The 22,342-nt window shown below is 37.3% G+C and overlaps 1 protein-coding gene across 3 annotated transcripts in view; it reads right to left on the reverse strand.

Moving 5' to 3' along the window:
- The window catches only part of LOC309627322 (uncharacterized protein), a 92,066-nt gene that overhangs the window by 38,238 nt on the left and 31,486 nt on the right, over positions 1–22,342 (reverse strand). For 2 of the 3 annotated variants that reach the window (XR_014243672.1, XR_014243673.1), the window contains one exon: positions 18,673–18,796. The exons of the other annotated variant lie outside the window; for it this stretch is intronic. The gene's annotated coding sequence lies outside the window, so the exon portion shown is untranslated. The remainder of the gene's footprint in view (positions 1–18,672; positions 18,797–22,342) is intronic. 3 annotated transcript variants of the gene reach the window in all.

Here is a 22,342-nt window from a genome sequence, read left to right on the forward strand (position 1 = left end):
CTACCTTTACCACTTTTAGAGGAGAGGAAAAGTACTAAAAAGACTTTTGTTTCCTGAACACCCACTAGTAACACTACTAGTGCCCTTGGTAGAAGAGTAACACCTCTGTTACTAAAGGCACCAAGTACACCGTAGGGAAGAGAGGTGATTTTTGTTTTGTCTGTTATGTTTACAGGTCTCTATTTGTTTGTGTTTTCTCCGGTTCTCTCATTAAATCTTAAACTCCCCAAGAGTTTATGACTTAATGTGTGTCTTCTGCTTCTTTTGTAATTCTTCACAGTAGCTGGTAGAGTGACTGGCACATGAAGAATCGTCAACAAACCGTGGCTGATGGATAGAATCGCCCTGTACGTAGGTGGAACAACCCTAAGCAAGCATTAATAGCCAGAATTTCTTGAGCCCTGACAGTAGTCAGTGTCTAAAACCTGGAAAATAGGCTGCTCTGGCCACTTCGGTGCTCAGGAATGACTAAACATTTCATTTCTGCAGCCACTGAGTTTGGTTTTTTCTAAAGTCATCTCTGAAAGCAAGTGCTAAACATATAATGACCTTAATCTTTCATTTTTATGACCCACTGGTATATAATCAACAGTAACCATAAGGTAGACCCAATGCTTAGTAATGGGTGACATAAGAGCATTCATTCTGAAGGTAGACGCTAAGCTGTGGAAAATATAATTAAATTCTGCTGGCATAAGGGAGGTTTCAGTAGAGCCTTTGCACTCAAACTCCTGAAATACCAATCCCTTTGCTTTCCAGGCCTTCTTTTGGTGCCTCTGAGTAAAATCAAAAGCAAATGTGTGGCGTAAAATAAAAATTAGGAACTCTAATTCCATCAGAAAACGCCTGCTCTGTGATTTGATAGGGTCAGGAGCTAGGAGGAAGGATTCAATTTTCAGCGGCTCTGTTCTGTCCCTGCAGCCTGCCATGTGTTCCAGCCCAGCCTTGATCGGCAGCCGTTGCTGTTTACTATGTGACAGACAGCTGTGCCCTACCGGCTCTAGGCCATCATTGTCATTCCTCCACCTCCAGCACCAGCGCTGTGTGACATGAGGCACTTCCGGAAACTGCCGCCCAACATGAGCAGTGGTCTTTGGCAGGAAAGCGCAATGTCGGACCAGGGCTGATCATCAAAGGGTCTCCCAAGACACAGATAAAAAAGCAGGCAGAAAAGGAAATTCCCTACTATATAAGACTACCAAGAAATAAAGCTTACAATATGCCATCAAAAATCTACTAGTACTTTTTATCATATTTGGTTCTGTTTTCAGCTGTTACAGCTTTCCCTTCACCTGCTGGGCTCTTTTTGAAATAGAGATGCCAGGAAAGGGAAGCTCAGTGCAGCTCATGATTGAGAGCTGCCTGCACAAGCACGCAAATCACACCTGGGACTGAGGCTCTGCTGTGTCTAGCACGTGCCTGCCGTCTGTAAAATGTCCAGGCCCCATCATCATGCTCGGCCTTCTCACCACCACATCTTTATATATGTAATATTTTAAATGTTGTTTACAAAAATAATTTGAGGCGGTCTGAAATAAAGTATATGAACATGTGTGTGTTTGTGTATTATATATTCTTTATTGGCGTGTGTTATGTATGTTTATGCACCAGCAGAATAAAGAATAAAAATTAATGCAATAAAAAAGAATGTCTTCTTTCTATTGTATAGATACAGATTTTTTAAACACAGGATTCTAGTTTGCTTTCATTTTGTATTTTCTGTGTCTGGAAGACAATGATAAAAAATGAGGTGGAAAGGATTGTGGAACCCAATTTAAAAGAATTCACCGTTTTCCTTAAAATGATTTATTTTATCATTTTGAATGATAAAGAGCCTGGTTGGCCATCTGTTAGACTGTAGAGGGAATGCCTGCTACAGGTGGGAGCTGGACCTGTGACCTCCCCTGTTCCTCTCAAATTAGCCATTTTATAATCTTCATGTGCTAGGCAAATTGCTTTTAAAATGTTTTTCCAAGAAAATTGTCAAGCTCAAAAGCACTGATTCATACAGATATTGGTAATACTCTTGGTATCTTTTCTGTTCAAACAGGAAGAGAAGAGTAGAGAGGAGCAATTCCATGGGACTTGAAAGGAGAGAAATCCATTCAAGAGGTGACTGTGTCTGTTTCAGCCTCATATTTGCAATACCATCATTATATGGTTGAGTTGCAGTTTCCATTATAGGTCCCTTTTTCAGACCCTTGTAATTCATGCCTAACCTGGCATTACTGACTTTAAACAATATTTTAAAATATTCCTATGAAAGACAATGAAATTTATTTTACCAATTTGCTTTAGAGATGAGAAAACTAATAGAAAAACAAAAAACACAGAGTTTCTTTAAAATTTCAAGCAACTCTATGCTTGAAATTTATATGTATGCATATATATATTAAAATATATATATACTTTTTTTTTTTTTTGGCCGCCCCGCAGGATCTTAGTTCCCAACCAGGGATTGAGCCCCGGCCACGGCAGTGAAAGCACCGAGTCCAGACCACTGGACCTCCAGGGGATTGCTGGGTCATATTTTCAACTGAGAAAGGAATACATAAATACAGCAATGGCCACTCAAAGAGAATGCAGAACAAGCCCTACCATAAGGACCCCCAAAACATTTTTATGCTGGTAAAACCTGGTGAAAATAAAAATCTGGAGTAGCTTTGAAGAATGAAAGAAGTTTTGTTTTGTTTTTTAATGCAACTAACCTGCCAGAAAAGTGGGACAGAAAAGGATAATACTGTGCTAACTGTTAACCCCGAACCTGGGGCAAAGCAAGTTCAGGGGAGAACTCTATGGACTGTTCATGACAGTCTTGAATTATTTTTAGCACCAGCTGGTAGGACCAGCTTCCTCACCCTATAAGGACGCTCCTTAGTACCTACTCATAGTACAGCACTTGGGCAATTACCCAGTTGAAACTAATCACAATTGAGCACTTCCGCCATGTCAAACACTTTAAGATACATTTCTGTCATCCTGGAGAGTATGTGCTTACAGTACCAGAGAGTCAAATAATTGATATTATTTTCCCCATTACACAGATGAGGAATCTGAAGCTCAGAAAAATTACTGAATTTGCCCAAGCCACACTGCTAGTATTGACTGCTCAGACTTTGAAACTCCATTTGGCTGATTAGGGTTCGTGCTCTTCCCACTACACCAGACTGGCTTTCAACCATTTCTCCCTGTTGAAGGGAGAGCTCTATATTCAATTTTTGTCACTAACGAGAGGAATGGATCTGCATTCCTTTGGAGTACATTGCTCTTAAATTAGAACAATTAATGGAGACTCCATTTTCTTCTTAAAAACAAAACCAAAATATACGAGTTTAAACATCATAAATTAATGTATCAAAATAGTTGTTCATTTGGTTATAGAAACATTTCTATTGGCAGAATGAATGTTTTGAGGTACAAAATAGCTGCTTATTTTAGAAATGCTTTTTAAGTAGTAGCCCTTAAAGTGAGAACTTTCCTGGTAAAGCTTCATCTGTTTTTTTTTAATAAAAAGATGAATTGAATACACTGAAAATTGGATTATCAGCAAATCACAAATGGGATTCAAGATGACAACTGCAGTGAGTACCATAGTTTTTATCACTTGGGACAGAGTGAAAAAGAGCACTGGGCAAGGAATCAGGATGATGTGGGATCTGATCTTGGCTTTCCACTGACCAACATAGTCAAATTTCTTAAGCTCAGTAAACCTGAAGTTCTTATTCTGTAAAATGCACTAAGTAATATATCTAGCTCCACTCAGCTATAAATTTCTATGATATATTCCACATATCCACTCTCCGTGTAGAAGTTTTGGTTAGAGACCACCTTTGAACAGTATTATTTTAAAAAAAGAAAAAAAGAATGATTTAAAGAATTCATCACTGACACTTTGATTACATCCACATGTTCCAATAATACTTCATTGTCTAGCTTAAATCAATGAATATTCTCTCTCATGTTTAATCTATCCAGAGCTATATATAAGGTAGAATGGAAACCACTTCAGAGATAATGAGAAGACTGTCAGGTCTATCTGAGGAGCCCCGGCTCGCTGCTATCTCTCTCTCCATTTCCCACATACCCACTAGTTTAAAATATATTGGTTTTGGACTTCCCTGGTGGCGCAGTGGCTAAGAATCCACCTCCCAATGCAGGGGACACGGGTTGGAGCCCTGATCTGGGAAGATCCCACATGCTGCAGAGCAACTGAGCCCATGTGCCACAACTACTGAAGCCCACGCGCCTAGAGCCAGTGCTCCAAAACAAAGAGAAGCCACCACAATGAGAAGCCCACGCACTGCAACGAAGAGCAGCCCCTGCTCACCGCAACTAGAGAAAGCCCGCGCAACAATGAAGACCCAACGCAGCCAAAAATAAATTAATTAATTTAAAAAATAAATAAAACAAAATATATTGGTTTTATAAGTGAAGGACATTCTTTAAAACACCTGGATTGTACTCTTCAAAAATAACAAGGTCGATGAAAATGAAATGTTGATGAAACTGTTGCAGATTAAAGGAGAGTAAAGAGACTTGACAGTTAAACGCAGTGTATGCTCCCTGATTGGATCTTACACTAGGGGGAAAATAGCTATAAAGGATACTATTGAATTAACTGCTAAAATTCGAATATGGACTATAGATTAGATAATAGTATAAAATCGATAATAAATTTCCTGAGTTTATGACTGCACTTAAATTATGTAAGAGAATTCTTTGTGCTTAACAAAACACACTGAAGTATTTAAGGGCAGAGAGGCATGATATCTCTAACACACTCTCAAATGGTTCAGAGAAAAAATATATATTTTTACACATACATACATACATAGAGTGTATATATCTATACATATAAAAACATATATGTGGTTATATATATGTATGTATGTATACATAAGTAGAGAATATTATAAAAACAAATGGGACATATACAAATATAAAATCATTATGAAAACTAATATAATGTTGTATGTCAATTATACCTCAATTTAAAAAAGAAAAGAAAAAATTTAAAAGAAATAGGACAAAATATAAACTATCGGTAAATCTGGGCAATAGGTATTTGACAGTTCCTCATACTATTCTTATAATTTTTTTGTAAGTCTGAAATTATTTTAAAACAAAGCTACCCCCCGCCAAAATTGGTTCAGAACAAACATTTTATAAAACATGCTATTAACTACATCATGGGTAAAGATCTATTGTTTTATATATCCAACCAAGGCATCATCCCAACATATATCCTATCTTGTATAAATAATATTCTCCTGTATCTTAGATCTGCTCTTTCTCTCCACTCACTTTAGCCTTGACTCTGAGCACTTTATCTCCTAGTCTACCCATGTGACAGCTACCATGTCCCTGTCCCCATGGCTACTACTGACTGGCCCATGGGTAAGCACTTGACCCAGAATGGGCCAAACTAAGAATTAAATCTATGATTTTTGCACTGGGTCGCAAAGGAAACCTAAATCAGTTACTCTCTGGTAGTTGTCTCAGTCTGAATCCCCCTAAAAAAGATTCTGAATCAAGGATTTGGGTACAAGTAGTCTATCTGGGAGAGATCCCAGGAAGCATGGTAAGAGAGTGTGAAGTGAGACAGGGAAAGGAAGAAAGCAATAATAAAAGGTGTTGAGTCCTGCTGGGAACCCTCTGAGAGGCCTATAAAACAAAACTTAGAATTGTCCTCCCAAAGAATGAGGAAAGTAAGGTATTTATGCACCAATTCCCACCCCTCTTTGGCTGAAGATTACTCCTGGGCATATTAACCAACTGGCACTTCTGGCCTGCCCTACCTGCTGTCCCAACCCGCTCCCCCAGCCGCTGTCCTCAGGCAGAATGATGCAGATGCTAGAGGTAGGAAGCCTGCGACAGGTAGGGGAGCAATTCCCCAACTGTAGATGACCTCATAGATGGGCCAAGGAGACACGGCCAAGACAGCAACAGCGTCTGCTACAGTGGTTAATGGTGGAAAGTTTAGGAAGTTTTCAGTGGGCTGTGCTTCCTGCCATGTGGAGGAATCTGGTCTACAGGGAAAGAGAGAGAAGCAGACTTTCAGAGAAAGAGACGGAGTTAGTGGCAGCCGTGGAAGCCCTGATTCCAGCTGGTTTTAAGGCCCAGGCCCCAGTTTTGTCTGCTCAGCCCTGTCTAGGATTCAGTGAGCAATTAAAATCACGTTTATATCTCAACAAATTTGAGTTGGGTTTCTGTCACGTAGCCAGAAGAAGCCTGACTATTAACCTTATTACAATATTATCACCTACATCCCTATGATGAGATACAAATACTTTCACCCTAAAATCCCATCATATAAATATGACCAAAGTAGAGTAATAATCATGAAAACTTCAGCTCTAATCTCTGTATTTCCCTCCACAGTATGATATCGCTTTTCTTATTTTTAAATTGAGGCCAATTTTTAAATTTCCTACAATATTTTCTTTCTCCACTGTGGCATATATCACTGTACAACCAAAACTCATCGGACTTAGCGAGACATTTTCCATCTATCTTGAGGATGATTTTGTGAAAAAAGTATTCAGTGATTTATATTTCTAGAAAGGACTTTACATTTTTTTAAAGAAATGTATTTGCTAGGTATAAATTTTACAGCAATTGAAAAAATGTCTGGTGGTAAAAAAAAAAAAACTAAAAGGAAGTGAAATACAGTATAGCTTAGAAAAACAACTCAAATAATTTAATTTGGAGGGCAGGAAATAAAACATATTTATTCTTGATCCTGAGAATATAGCAGTGTTTGGATCACGAAACAAGGTGGATAATTTTAATGTGCAGCTAAGTTGAAAAAAATGAAAAAGAAAAAATATTAATATATATGCAATACACCTCCGCATACACTTTATAGACAACTCATTCAAAAAAAAATTCCCCAGAACATATTTTTACATTTCTCATGAGATTTTGGAATTTATACTGCAAAAGTATATAGGGAATATATGTAAGTAAGTTAAGACGTCATCAAACCAATGACACAGGAATGCAGATCATGGGATGACTCCATCACCAGTTTTTCCCTACTCCACACTGCCTGTTTAACTATGAAAAATCTGGTGTTCAGGCTCATTTTTGCTTTCTAGAGTAATATTTCAAATCATTATATAGGATATTTTAGTATAAGATATACCTTCAAAGTACTGCTTATCGATCCTAACAGTTTAAACAAGGAGCCAGTTCATGAGATTTTCACAGACCACTCATCCCTTTTCCTTCTTTAATTTTCATCATATCTATCTCATTATGGCTGTGTTTACACAGACAGGAAGTTGAGAGCTTGTTTAATTTTGAAAATAAGAAATAATCTTGGGCTTCCCTGGTGGCGAGTGGTTGGGAATCCGCCTGCCAATGCAGGGGGCACAGGTTCGAGCCCTGGTCCGGGAGGATCCCACGTGCCGCGGAGCGGCTGAGCCCACGCGCCACAACTGCTGAGCCTGTGCTCCAGAGCTCACAAGCCACGACTGCTGAGGCCCATGCTCCTGGAGCCCATGCTCTGCAGCAGGAGAGGCCACCGCAGTGAGAAGCCCGCGCACCGCAACGAAGAGTAGCCCCCGCTCACCACAACCAGAGAAAGCCTGCGCACAGCAATGAAGACCCAAAGCAGCCAAAGGTAAATAAATAAAATAAATAAATTTTTTAAAAAAGAAATAACCTTATTAGGTTATTCATATCAAAGCAATTATCTGAGTAATTGGATGGATGACTCAAAATCAGGATGTTTTCCTGAATTATCTGGATAGCTCTCAACTTTCTAAGTTATTCAGTTGGAATAGAAATAACCTGAATATTATTTGTACTGTATTGTTCTTGGAATATGATGAAAAATAAAAATTAATATCCACTTCTTACTTTATAAATAGCCAGTGCAAACATAGTATTTATTTCTATTTTCCATTTCTTGGTGCAAGATACCTAGATGTCTCTTTTGCAAAACAGTATAGTGGGGTATTAAAAATGGGAGTTCTAGAATTACCACTACTTAGCTATCTACTTAGCCTCTACGTGCCTCAGTATTCACATCAGTAAAACTGGGATATTAGTAATACCTGATTGATAAAGTTGTAGTAAGGATTAAATGACATAAATCTAGTAAAACACTTAGAAAGTAACTGAATATAGGTTGGATAAACAACAAGGTCCTACTGTATAGCACAGGGAACTATATTCAATATCCTGTCATAAACCTTAATGGAAAAGAATATGGAAAAATATATATATACATATAACTGAGTCACTTTGCTATACAGCAGAAATTAACACAATATTATAAATCAACTATGCTTCAATATAATTTTTTAAAAAAAGAAAGTAATTGAAAGCACGTGTCTCACAGAGAAATTGGTATATACACCCATGTTCATAGCAATAGCCAAAAAGTAGAAGCAATCCAAATGTCCATCAACGGTGGAACGGATAAACAAAATATGATATATACATGCAGTAGTATATTATTCAGTCTTAAAAAGGAAGGAGAGGGACTTCCCTGGCTGTCCAGTGGTTAAGACTTGAAGCTTCCTCCACTGCAGGGAGCACAGGTTCGATCCCTGGTCAGGGAACTAAGATCATGCATGCCCGCGGCGTGGCAAAAAAAAAAGGAAGGAGATTCTGATACATGCTACAACACAGATGAACCTTGAGGACGTTCTGCTAAATGAAATAACTCAGTTCCAAAAAAACAAATACTGTCTGATTTCACTTACATGAGGTGTCAAGAGTAGTCACACTCAGAGAAACAAAGCAGAATGGTGGTTGCCAGGGGCTGGAGGGAGGGGGAAGTGGGTAGCTGTTTTTTAATGAGTATAGAGTTTCAGTTTTGCAAGATGAAAAAGTTCTGGGGATTTGCTGCACAACAATGTACATGTACTTAGCACTATTGAACTGTACACTTTAAAATGTTTAAGATGGTAAGTTTTGTTATGTGTATTTTACCACAATTCTTTAATGGAAAGAAATGGAAAAGAAAATTTTTTAAATAAAAGATTTTATTTTACTTTTTAAAAAAACACTTGGAAAGTGGATGGTATAGAGAGTTTCAATAGAAAAGGGCTATTATCTTTGTTTTTCTCTTTCTTTTTTAAATTTTCTGATTGAGAGCCAGGCTCATTTGTATGTTCTGTGATCCCAAATAGTTTTTTAATCAATATAGGAACGATTCTCTGGGGTCAAATGGAAACAAGCAATTGACTTTCTTCTAGGGCTGTTCAGGGGGCCCTGGGTGGGGATAAGCCCTGTGAGGAAGGAAGTGCCTGGAATCAGATATCCAAGCAAGGATCAGGAGCACAAGTGGTGAGCTCTCTGTGGGGTGGCACTAAAAAGCTGGCAGCCAACCAGTTAGCTGTTTATGTAAATGAAGGAGAGCTACTACAGATGCTGGTCCTTCTCCAGCAGAGGGTCACTGTAAACTCTCTACAGGCCATAAATGGAGACTAAGAGGTGGTCAATTCAAGCCCAAGGAGAATAAATATTATCCATCAGACCTATGGCATTCGAACCTCCCATCAACTACTCTGACGGCAGGGGAACTGAGGGATGCTGATATAATATGACACAAAGTCGAAAGAGCACCATAAAGTAATCTAATCACTGAGTAAGCGGCTATAAATTCCAAATACCTTGGAGTAAGCTTAACAAGAAATATGCAGTGCTGACATAAAGAAAAATACAAAATTTTACTGGGGAATATAAAAGTAGTGGTAAGTGAATGGAGTAAAATAACTTGTTCTCAGACAAGATGAATGAATGTTGTTAAATTTCAAATCTCCTAAATTTCATTTATAAATTTAATGTAATTAGATTTAAATTTCCAGTTCCAGAATTAGGCAGCAAAAGAGTAAAGAATGGATTTACAACTCTTAGGCAAAAATAACTAGACAATGTATTTCTGGCCTGATACTAGACAGACAGGTTAATGAAACAGATTCTAAATTCTGTGATACATCTGAGAATTTAGAATTAGTGAAGCACTTTTGTAATCAATACAGAAAGAGTAGATTTTTAATGAATGGCAGCTTAAAAAGTTTGTTAACTGTGGAAAAATACAGTTAGATTCTTTACCTAACACCATATACTAACATATATTTGTATATTTCCATATAGTTTGAATCATATACTGTGAAAATGAAATCAATGTATTACTTATTTAATTAAAAAAGCAAAAAAGGTTTAAAAAAAAGAATTCAAGTGACCAATATAACTTTGAAAAAGTGTTCAAACTCATCACAATTTAGAACATGAAAATTAAAATAATGAGATATGAGTGTAGCCCATAAAACTGGAATTTAGAAAATGATTGCACAAGTGCCAATGAGAGTTCAAGAAAAGGGGCACATCCATTAACTACAGGTGAGAATGTAAATTGGTATACTCTTTCAAGGAGCAATTTGGCAATATTCTTCCAAAGGGTTAAAAAAAAAAAAAAATGTTCAGACCTTTTTCACCCAGGTTCCACCTCCAGAAATACGGTAAGAAATAATGAGGACTTCAATATCTAGAAATATCATGAACTATGTAACCTGAAAATATGAAATAAGTTTCTCCTACAAAGCACCCAGAAATGTTGGATTAAAAATAAACTTATTTTTTAAATACTGGGGGGAAAACAAAATGAATTTGTTTATGAGTGAAAACCTTGGCAGCCCCAGAGGGGCTTATTAGTATCAACAATCGAGAGATTTTTTTTCAAATGTAGGAAATATATTAAAATAATCTAAAATTCAAACCTTATAAAAGAGAGGTAGGGAAAAGTCTTATTCCCAAACCTTTCTTTAAACCACTCCCCAGAGGCAAATATGTACTTGTACAGTCTTATGTGTATTGTGCAAATATGCATTTGTAGACTTATTTTAAATCCATATGGCAGCACACCATATACACTGTTCTGCACCTTGTTCTTTTCACTTCAGATAAGATTTTCTCATTCCAACATATAAAGAGCTTTCTCATTCTTTTTTTTACCAATACACAGCACTACATTCAACAGTTAAACTATAATAATTTCACCAATCTCCTATGCACAGGCATTTACATTATTGCCAGTCTTTAACAGCAACAAATAAAGCTTTTCTTTTTTTTTGGACGGGCCACGCAGCTTGTGGGATCTTAGTTCCCTGACCAGGGATAAACCCAGGCCTTCTGCAGTGAAAGCACAGAGTCCTAACCACTGGACCGCCAGGACATTCCTGACAACAAATAAGGCTTTAATGAATAACATTGAACATAGGTCATTTTGCACTTACACAAGTATATCTGTAGGAAAAATTCCGAGAAGTGGAATTACCACCTGGAAGGATACAGCAGTTAAATACATATTATCAAAGTATCCTTCTTTGATGTTGCAGCAGTCCATACACTTACCATCTATGTGGGAGACTACCTGTTTCCCCAAACTCATGTCAACATAGTGTTTTATGAAATTTGTTGCTATCTGCCCCATTAAGAATGGAAAAGCAGTGTCAGTGATGCTTTAATTTGAATTTTTCTTTTTATGAGTGAGGTTGAGTACCGTCTAGGTTTAAGAGCCAATTATATTTTGTTTTTCATGATCTGATCATATCATTTACTCACTTTTCAATTGTGTTTTTTGTTATTTTTTTATTGATTTGGTGGAGATTTTATATTAAGGAAATTAGCCCTTTGCTTATGATTTTAAAGTATTGTTTCAATTTTCGTTTGTTTTCTGACACTTTTAACAACTTTCTTGAGATATGATTGACTTACAATAAACTGCTTATATTTATAAAGTGTACAACTTGAAAAGTTTCAAACAGCTTTATTAAGGTACAGTTGACATGCAATAAACTGTACATATTTAAAGTATACAGTTTGATAAATTTTTATTTATTTATACATTCTTGAAATTATCACCACAATCAAGATAATTATTTGTAATCCCTCTCTCTTGTTCCTCTCAGCCTCCCACTCTATCCCTCAGACAACAACAGATCTGCTCTCTGCCCCTGTTGATTTGCATTTTCCATAGTTTTATGTAAATGGAAACATCCAGTACATACTCTTCTTTTTCTGGCTTCTTTCACTCTGCATAATTATTATGAGATTCATGCATGTTAATTTTTTATTGCTGAGTAGTATTCCACAGTCATCCCAAATGATTTCCAAATGGTTTCAGAAAAGATATATATATATAGAGAAAGAATATGAAAAAGTAAATGAAGAAAAATGTAAACAATTGATGAAATTGGGTAAAGAATACATGGGAACTCATTGAACTATTTCTTTAAAAAGAAAAAGACTTTACTGAGATCAAATTCACGTACTGTATAATTTACCCTTTTAAAGTGTACAATTCAACATTTTTTAGTGTATTCACAGGTTCTGGGGATTAGGATATGGGCAGATTTGGGAGGGCCATCATTTTACATAGCACAATGTCTATTCATTGCCCATTTTAAAATTGTTATTTGTCTTTTTATTACTGAGTTGTTCTTTATATATTCTGAATACAAATCTCTTATCAGATATATGTTTTGCACATATTTTCTACCATTCCATGGGTTGTCTTTTCACTTTCTTGATGGTGTCCTTTGAAGCACAAAAGTTTTAAATTTTAATGAAGTACAATTTATCTACTTTTTTTTTTGTCGTTTGTGTGCTGTTTAACCCAAGGCCATGAAAATTTATTCCTATGTTTTCTTCTACGAGTTTTATCATTTAAGCTCTTACATCTCAGTATTCCATTCTTAGTTACCATTTATTTACGGTGAGAGACAGAGGTCCAATTCTATTCTTTTCCATGTGGATATCTAGTTGCCTTAACAGCATTTGTTGGAAATACTATTCTTTTCCCATTGAATGGTCTTGGTAACCTTGGCAAAAATCAAATGACCATAAATGTAAGGGTTTATTTCCAGACCCTCAATTCTATTCCACTGATGTGTATGTCTACCCTTATGCCAGTGCCATACCATCTAGATTATTGTAGCTTCACAGTAAGTTTTGAAATCAAGAAACGTGAGTCCTCCAGCATCATTCTTCTTTTAAAGTTTGTTTTGGCTATTCAGGCTCCCTTGCATTTCCATATGAATTTTAAGATCAGCCTGTCAATTTTTGCCAAAAAACAGCTAGGATTCTCATTTGATTTAGGATTCTCTTAACTCTGTATGAATTTAAGAACAATTTGGGGAATAATGCCATCTTAAAAATATTGTCTTCCAACCCATGAACATGGGATGTGTTTCTATTTATTTTAAATCTTCTGTCTTTCAATAATGTTTAGTAGTTTTCAGTGTACATGACTTGCACTTCTTTTGTTAAAAGTATACCCAAGGTTTCCGTGGTGGTGCAGTCGTTAAGAATCCACCTGCCAATGCAGGGGACACGGGTTCGAGTCCTGGTCCAGGCAGATCCCACATGCCGTGGAGCAGCTAAGCCTGTGCGCCACAACTACTGAGCCTGCGCTCTAGAGCCTGCTAAGCCACAACTACTGGAGCCTGCACACTGCAACGAAGAGCAGCCCCTGCCCACCGCAACTAGAGAAAGCCCGTGCACAGCAACGAAGACCCAAGGCAGCCAAAAACAAATAAATAAATTAAAAAAAAAAAAAGAAATCAACTCCTTAAAAAAAAAAAGTATACCCAAGTATTTTATTCTTTTTCATGCTATCATAAATGGAATTGTTTCCTTAGTATCATTTTCAGAATATTTATTTCTAGGATATAGAAATATAATTGATTTTTGTATATTGATCTTATATCCTGAAAACTTCCTGAAATTAATTATTTAGTAGTTTAGTTATAATTAAACACATATTTATATACTTATATATTTATACACTTAGATTTAATTAAAGATGGTCCTTGTCTCTTCCAACTTCTGGTGATGGCCAGCATTCCTTGGCATTCCTTGACCGGTAGTCACATCACGCTAGTCTCTGCCTCCATCTTCACGTTGCTTTTTCTTCTGTGTCTATCATCTCCTCTGTGTGTCTCTTATAAGGATACTTGTCATTGGATTTAGGTTCTATATGGTTAATCCAGGATGATCTCCTCATTGCAACATCTTTAATTAAACCTACAAAGACACTTTTTCCAAATAAAATAGCAGTCACAGATTTTGAGGATTAAAAATAAACATATCTTTTTTAGGGCCACCATTTAGCCCACTACAGATATCAACTGAGAATGTAGAGTAGGCAGTGTTATATGAGATTTGGACTTCTCATTTTATAGATGTTTTTAAAGCAGTGGAACTGAACGGTGTAACTTAGAAAGTACAGAAAAAAAATCTAAGGACAAAACCTTGGGGCCCTACATAACTTAGCAGACAGAAAAAGGATAAGAGCCCAGCAAAGAAAAAGGGAAACACATGCTCTGTGAGGACAGAAAGTTGTCTGTTTTGTTCCTTAATTGTTTGCCATTATCTTAGGTCCTGGTGTTTAGAAAACACCCCAAAAGAAAAGAACAAAAACAAAACTCCAAACATTCCATATGATTGCTTTTGATTGGGTGGCCAGTGAAGTAAGGAAAAAACAAAAACATGCCAGTGTTGGTATTGCACAATTCCAGCGAAACAGGTATTTTCAAGAAGAGATGCTTCCTCTTCCAGCTGTGGAGCCGCATGTGGAGGAGCTCTTGTCTGTGCCAGCAGCCATGCTGCCCAAGGGTCCGCGGCAGTCTGTGCAGGTCTCGGGAAGCAGGCAGGTGACCACAGCCCTGGCGCAGCGCAAAGGGCTGACTGTTTCAACAAGGTGAACAGTGGCCCCTGGAGATGACTGAGCCGCTTGCTCCGCAATGCATGCTCCTGGAACCCGTTCTGTTCCTGTGCAGAGCGCGCTCCCCTGTGTGGACATCCGTGCCCGTGTGAAGGGTGGCCCACATTTCTGCAACCTGCTAGCCCGTCTCCAAAGCCCTGGTGGCCAGTTACCAGAAATACATGGATGGGGCTTCGGGAAGGAAATCAAAGACACCCTCATCTAGCAGGGCCAGACCCTCCCTGCTAGCAGCTGACCCCATCATTGAAAAGCCAAAAAGCTCAGAGGCCCTGGTGCATGCAGCAGTCACCAGAAATCTCACAGAGAAGCCAGCCACAAGGAACAGGGTTCACCTTTATATTAAACAATGGTTGTGGGATTTTAAGTTTTAAAAGAAAGGGGTGGGGGCCCCTTCCAGGTTAAGATGATGTGAACACAGACATCTATTTTTTTCCCTCCCCAAACCCTGTGTGAATGTATAATCAATGAGTTTTGTTCTAAACCTACAAGTGTGGCGAAAGCAGTAGAGGAAACAAGAGCAACAAAATTTTGAAAGGTGGAAAGCGGATGGATGTGTGATGACTGATTTAGCATCCCCAAGAAACTCAGATCCCAAGCTGGCAGCAAGGAAAGTTCAAAATCAACAAAATTTGCACCACAGCCTCAAAAGGATCAGAAATTGGCAATGCTAGAAAAATCTGAAGCACAGTGTGAAGAAGAGTTCCTAAATAAGGGGGTGTAGGCAAAAGCCGTTTGAGAAACAGTAAAAATCCCAGGTCCCTTTACTCCAACCTAGGAAAAACAGAGGAGGAATGCCAGGAGACCATATGGCCAGTGAATTGCTGAATGCAGACACCTCTAGCCTTCTTCCCCAGTACAACTCCCAACATGCTGGCAGCCAGACATTTACCTTCCAGAAAAGAAACTGAGGCTCCTTTCCACAGACGCTGATCCGCCTAAAAGCAAGACTTAAAGGCACTGACCTCAGAGTTTCCCCTATATAAATGGCCCACCCAGATTACGATTCAGTGAAGCTCAGAGTTGAAAAGTCCTTCCCACAGGCTCAGGGTGTGAATCAGTTTTTTAGTCTCACGCTTTCTTGAGCAGAGAGCCAAGGGATTACAAGCCCAAAGAAGAAAGGCTCTGCCGCAGAAACTGGAAACCAAAATAAGTAAAGAGAAAAAAAGGCAACTGTGGAGGAGGGAAAAACTAGATCCAACATGATTGGCTATGAATGGATAATTGTGGAAACGGAATAATAGTAGGTAGGGATTCACTATATCATTGTATCACTGTAGATATTAAAATTTTATGTAATATGGAGTTTTAAAAGGGATGGTAGGAAAGGTTTGGATTTCTCAGCAATACTGGAAACAAAAAGACAATGGAGCAATGCCTTCAAAATTTCTAATAATTGAAAAAATTTCCAAACAAATTCTATAACTAGACAAGCTATAAATCAAGTGCAAAGGAAGCACCCGAGTAGATGGACTGGCCCTAATGAATCAATGGCGGTCCACTCATTCTACTAGGAAGTAAGACAGAGTATTTGGGTGCACATACAGGTTGGTTGGTATATTTGGTGATGGAAATAAGACCCAGTTCTCTTCTGATTGCTTTACTTTGAGGAGCACATAGTCTAGTGGGACATATGGATACATAAAGAGATAGTGTTTATATGTACTAAAATAAAATGGCTGAGTTCTGTTATAGAGCTATGCATAGTCTTATGGGACCCCAGCCTTTTGGCTCAGGAAAGGCTTTAAGGGGTAGGTAATGCCTGAGATGAGTCTTAAGGAATGAATAGTGGTTACCCAGAGAAGAAGGAAGGGAAAGGCATTCAAAGCAGAAAGACTGCCATTAACAAAGGGACAAAGGAATAAAATATCTTGGTGTGTATAGAATATAGCACAGAACCAAGCACAGAGAGTGTGCAGTAAATACTTACTGGCATCAATTAAATCACTTGGTATTTTCATGGACTTGGCATATCTAGGGTTACTAGAGGCTAGAAATGAAACCAGAAAGTATACTGCAACTGTCTGTTATTCAAGTGTTAAGTTAACCATTTTGAAACAGCAGAATCAAGAAACGGTGCTGAAAACTGTATTCTGGAAGAGGCATTAAGGAGCTGGAAAATAGGAAACAACCAAGATGCTAAGGCTTCATCTACTGATGGACTGCAGCACTCATTTTTAAGAGTTTTCTGGTTGATTCATAGTTCAAAAATTATTTTTGAACTGATTGAATTTAGCCTTGGCTGATATTGCATTTGTTTAATTCAGCAATCTTTATCTTTACCTATTCTTTTGCTAGTTCATTCTACAAAAATTTTTAAGTACCCACTTGTATAGACACTTTATATAAAACAGTTCTTGGGGCTTTTGTATTCTGAAGGGAAAGGCAGATGCTAGAGAAATTATGCATGATTAAATATACAGATGGTATTTTTATATGGCACAAGGTTCCTGCCATATGACACAAGAAGAATGTTCAAATATTTCACTACCAATAAGGTCAGCCTCAATCTTAAAAATACTACTGCACTGTTGGTGGGAATGTAAATTGATACAGCCACTATGGAGAACTTTATGGAGGTTCCTTAAAAAACTAAAAATAGAACTACCATATGACCCAGCAATCCCACTACTGGGCATATACTCTGAGAAAACCATAATTCAAAAAGAGTCATGTACCACAATGTTCATTGCAGCACTATTTACAATAGCCAGGACATGGAAGCAACCTAAGTGTCCATCGACAGATGGATGGATAAAGAAGATGTGGCACATATATACAATGGAATATTACTCAGCCATAAAAGGAAACAAAATTGAGTTATTTGTAGTGAGGTGGATGGACCTAGAGTCTGTCATACAGCATGAAGTAAGTCAGAAAGAGAAAAACACATACCGTATGCTAACACATATGTATGGAATCTTAAAAAAAAAAATGTTTATGAAGAACCTAGGGGCAGGATGGGAATAAAGACGCAGACCTACTAGAGAATGGACTTGAGGTCACGGGGAGGGGGAAGGGTAAGCTGGGACGAAGTGAGAGAGTGGCATGGACTTATATATACTACCAAATGTAAAATAGATAGCTAGTGGGAAGCAGCCGCATAGCACAGGGAGATCAGCTTGGTGCTTTGTGACCACCTAGAGGGGTGGGATAGGGAGGGTGGGAGGGAGGGAGATGCAAGAGGGAAGAGATATGGGGATATATGTATATGTATAACTGATTCACTTTGTTATGAAGGAGAAACTAACACACTATTGTAAAGGAATTATACTCCAATAAAGATGTTAAAAAAAAATTACTGCCTGAGTACAATGGTAATTTTTAGTGTATATTATAAACAAGGGCCAGGAAAAAAACAAAACAAATTTGGTCTTTATATGTGTTCATTATAATGAAAATATTAACCACTACTTACCTATTCATGTGAAATTATAAATTTTTATTCAAGATGAGTCCAAGCCTATTGGATAGACTTTGAATACTAGTAAAATGACAGAACATAGTGCAGGGAAAGAGTAAGAACATATAGACTCATGTTCTTTTACGTTTGAAAAAAGGAGTCTTTGACTCAAATGGAGCTTCTGTGTGGTGAATTAATGGGTCATCATAACCAAATGATTGTAAGTCACAATTTAACTGAAAACCAGAAGGATAAAAATAGCAAAGACTAAACATATAATATCCTTCTTTCTTCATCTTTGCTTCTGGAAGGTGTGTCTTTCCTGAACTATGAATCATTGCCCCAGACCTTGCAAATTTGTTCCATGAGAGGGAAGTACCAGAGAGCATTAATACTCTCATTGTGGGTGTCCCTGCTCAGGAGCGAAAAGGGGCACAGTCTGCAGTTTGGATAACTCTCCTTCCCCATAGGTTGCATAAAATGGAAACTAATGTTAAAAGAAAAATAGTCCAAGTAGTTTCAACCTTACCTTTCTATAACGACTGTCGTGACTGTACTAACAGAAGGAAGATCTTATTGCCTCCTAGCCTTCTTCAACTAGCCTGGGTTATTGTCATAAGCAGCCAGATCACAGAACTTCCAACAGCTCAATCCTAAAAGGTAAATGAAAGTGTGGTTCATTAAATGTACAGTTTACGCTTGATATTTTGGCAACTGTTGCTACTCTATAAGCCTAGAAATAAAATGAATAGGGCTGGAATTTTGAACCAGAATCAAAATTGAGGTTTTCTTTCTTTCAAGACTTAGCTTGCTTGTTACAGAATTTTACCAAATTTCCAGATTAATAATCGTTATATTAACAAAAAACAATTTCAATATTGTTAAAAGTATAGCATTGTTGGGCTTCCCTGGTGGCGCAGTGGTTGAGTATCTGCCTGCCAATGCAGGGGACACGGGTTCGAGCCCTGGTCTGGGAAGATCCCACATGCCACGGAGCAATTAGGCCCGTGAGCCACAACTACTGAGCCTGCGCGTCTAGAGCCTGTGCTCCGCAACAAGAGAGGCCGCGACAGTGAAAGGCCCGTGCACCGCGATGAAGAGTGGCCCCCTCTTGCCGCAACTAGAGAAAGCCCTCGCACAGAAACGAAGACCCAACACAGCCAAAAATATAAATAAATAAATAAATAAAAATTAAAAAAAAAAAAAGTAGAGCATTGTCTAGAGTCTGTGCATGCACTTTATTTCTGATATTTTTGCATTCCCTATAATTTCTATTTTTATATATTCCTTTTGGTTATTCTATTAAAAAATAAAAATTAGGATTGACTTTTTAGCTTTTCTCCTAAGACATTTTTCTTTCTGTATATGAAACAAAAATTGCAAATGACAACATCTTCAAAATTATATAGAAATAAGTTATGTACCATTTATTCTCTTATTTGTCTTCCCAATAATAGTTGCTTAAACAATTATGATAACGAATTTGTGGGTGGAATTATTATTACTTTGTATTACTTTGTATTTCTTTAAGCTCTCCTGGCTAATTCAGTGTACAACAGCAACATCTACTGGACATTTTTGTACTTCTCAGCTAAGAATCATCTCACTACCTTTCAAAGTATGAAATTGGCTAAGGAATGCACTTTATATGGGTATTCTTAACATTGCTCTGATCAGCAAACGTGTGAATTTACAGAGTTCACCTAACATAAAGAATGATAATCAGCCTCACAATTATTGAGTATTTAAAGGTGAGAGAAGTATATGACCCAGCAATCCCACTACTGGACATATACCCAGAGAAAACCATAATTTAAAAAGACATATGCACCCCAATGTTCATTGCAGCACTATTTACAATAGCCAGGTCATGGAAGCAACCTAAATGCCCATTGACAGATGAATGGATAAAGAAGATGTGGTACATATATACAATGGAATATTACTCAGCCATAAAAAGGAACGAAATTGAGTCATTTGTTGAGACGTGGATGGATCTAAAGACTGTCATACAGAGTGAAGTAAGTCAGAAAGAGAAAAACAAATATCATATATTAACGCATGTATGTGGAACCTAGAAAAATGGTACAGATGAACTGGTTTGCAGGGCAGAAGTTGAGACACAGATGTAGAGAACAAACGTATGGACACCAAGGGGGGAAAACCGTGGTGGGGTGGGGATGGTGGTGTGATGAATTGGGCGATTGGGATTGACATGTATACACTGATGTGTACAAAATTGATGACTAATAAGAACCTGCAGTATAAAAACACAAACAAACAAAAAAACAACTAATACTAAAATTTCTTAGGGTTATTTGTATGGAAATATGTTAATATAAATGTTTCAGACATTACATGAAATTCTTAAAAATCTTATATGTTCTGGTATAATGTTATAAGTCATAATTCTAGTTATTACTTTAAAATGTATATCTCAGAAATAACTAAATTTCCTTGTCAGTTGCATTATTATGAACTTTCATCAAATCTTTAACCGTGGTCATTTTTAAGTCTTTTGTCATTTACAGACAGTTCTGGGTGTACTCTGATGCTTTTGCAAAAATGTTCCTATAAAAGGGTTTCATCTTCAAGGAATTCATGGAAAAGACTCTGACAAGTACAGGTTTCTGGTAACTGACTATACTGCTGAACTGAATGAATAAGCATTTTCAGAACTCTAATGGAAAACTGATGAATTCATAAAAGTGCTAACAAAAGATCAAGATGAAAAAAAAATTAATTACATGGGACTGAGTGAACTGATGAGGATGATTATAATTTTTGTGACTTTATGTTTGAATTAAAAAAAAAAAAATCCCACAAGGACACAGAGGCAAAAAATATACAAATCAATTTTCACTGCAAAGTAAAGGAGCTATTACAGTGGAGGATTACTGGACTGAATGTCAATGTTATGACATAGAAAAAAAAATATATATATATATGTGTCATCTTGGGCATGTTACTTAACTTGTCTCATATGTAAAATGGGATAGTAGTAGTATTGTTGGGAAATTATGTGAGATAGTATATGTAATGTAGAGCACTTAGAATGGTATATGGTTCAACCAAAGACTATATATGTGTTTGCTTTCTTCATGGTATTTTATTGTGTATATGCAATATAATTAATTTAGCTAGTTTCCCATTGATCAATGTATAGTATTTTCAATTCCTCTGCTATTCCAATGTTGTCAATATCTTTACATATCCATTACCACTGGCAAAAAAAGAAAAGAAAAGAAAATTGGGTCATTTCCTCGCCATTTGTTGAAAGTTATAGTCCCAGCCATTAAATCATTTTATAATTGTAATCTGACACCAATAAATATAATATCTTTCATTTTTATTATAGCTAAAAAATAAAAAAATAAAAATGTGTGAAGATAACACATATAGTCTGTGCTTCAAATTTAGTATGTCATATTAATTATTTTCTAAAACTGCTTTAAAAGGGAAGCAGGGCCAATGCCTGAACTGTTGGTAATAAAAATTCTCAGAGTTAAGCCACTCATTCTCCCTCACATTCCTGTACATCTGTGGAAAGATTCTTAATAGAGCTAATTGATGCCGTTGTGATAAAATCAATGCACAAAAGCAAAATAACGTACGCTATCCAAGGAGATGATATGTAAATGCAGTTAACAAGGGGGAAAAGCTATGCTAATACCAACATTCTCATTTTCTCTTGCCACAGTAAAGTTGGATTTGTCAGAATTCAATTAAAATCAGCATGGGAGAGAGGATTTTACACATTCATGGAGAAACATAAATAGCTGCCATCCAAATGCAATAATACAGTATTTAATATAGTTCTGATACTCTCACCACTTTTCTCCCCAGAATAACTGAACCTCACTAACTCTGCACACCGCTCCCCCGCTAGATTGGATCAGAGACCCAGAAAGACCTAGTTGTGTAGAAGAAAAAACTCATCCTTGGCTCCATGTTTTGGGGGTTCATCCAGCTTGTTCTAAGGATCAGGCAAGCTGGAAAGATTCAGGACTTAGATTCCGGTGTAGGGTGGGAGGGAGCAAAATGGAGTCATTTGCAAAAGGTAAAAAAGGACAGAGGCACTCCTAGAGAGCTCGGTCATGTAATCACTCATTTAATTAATCAGACATTACTTGGTGAATTTCTATATCCGCAGAGCACTGATCTGGGGACTGGGGACTGTATAGCAGGGGTTGGCAAGC

This window comes from Balaenoptera borealis (assembly GCF_965194805.1).
Source record: "Balaenoptera borealis genome assembly, chromosome: 4".
Classification (NCBI taxonomy): domain Eukaryota; kingdom Metazoa; phylum Chordata; class Mammalia; order Artiodactyla; family Balaenopteridae; genus Balaenoptera; species Balaenoptera borealis.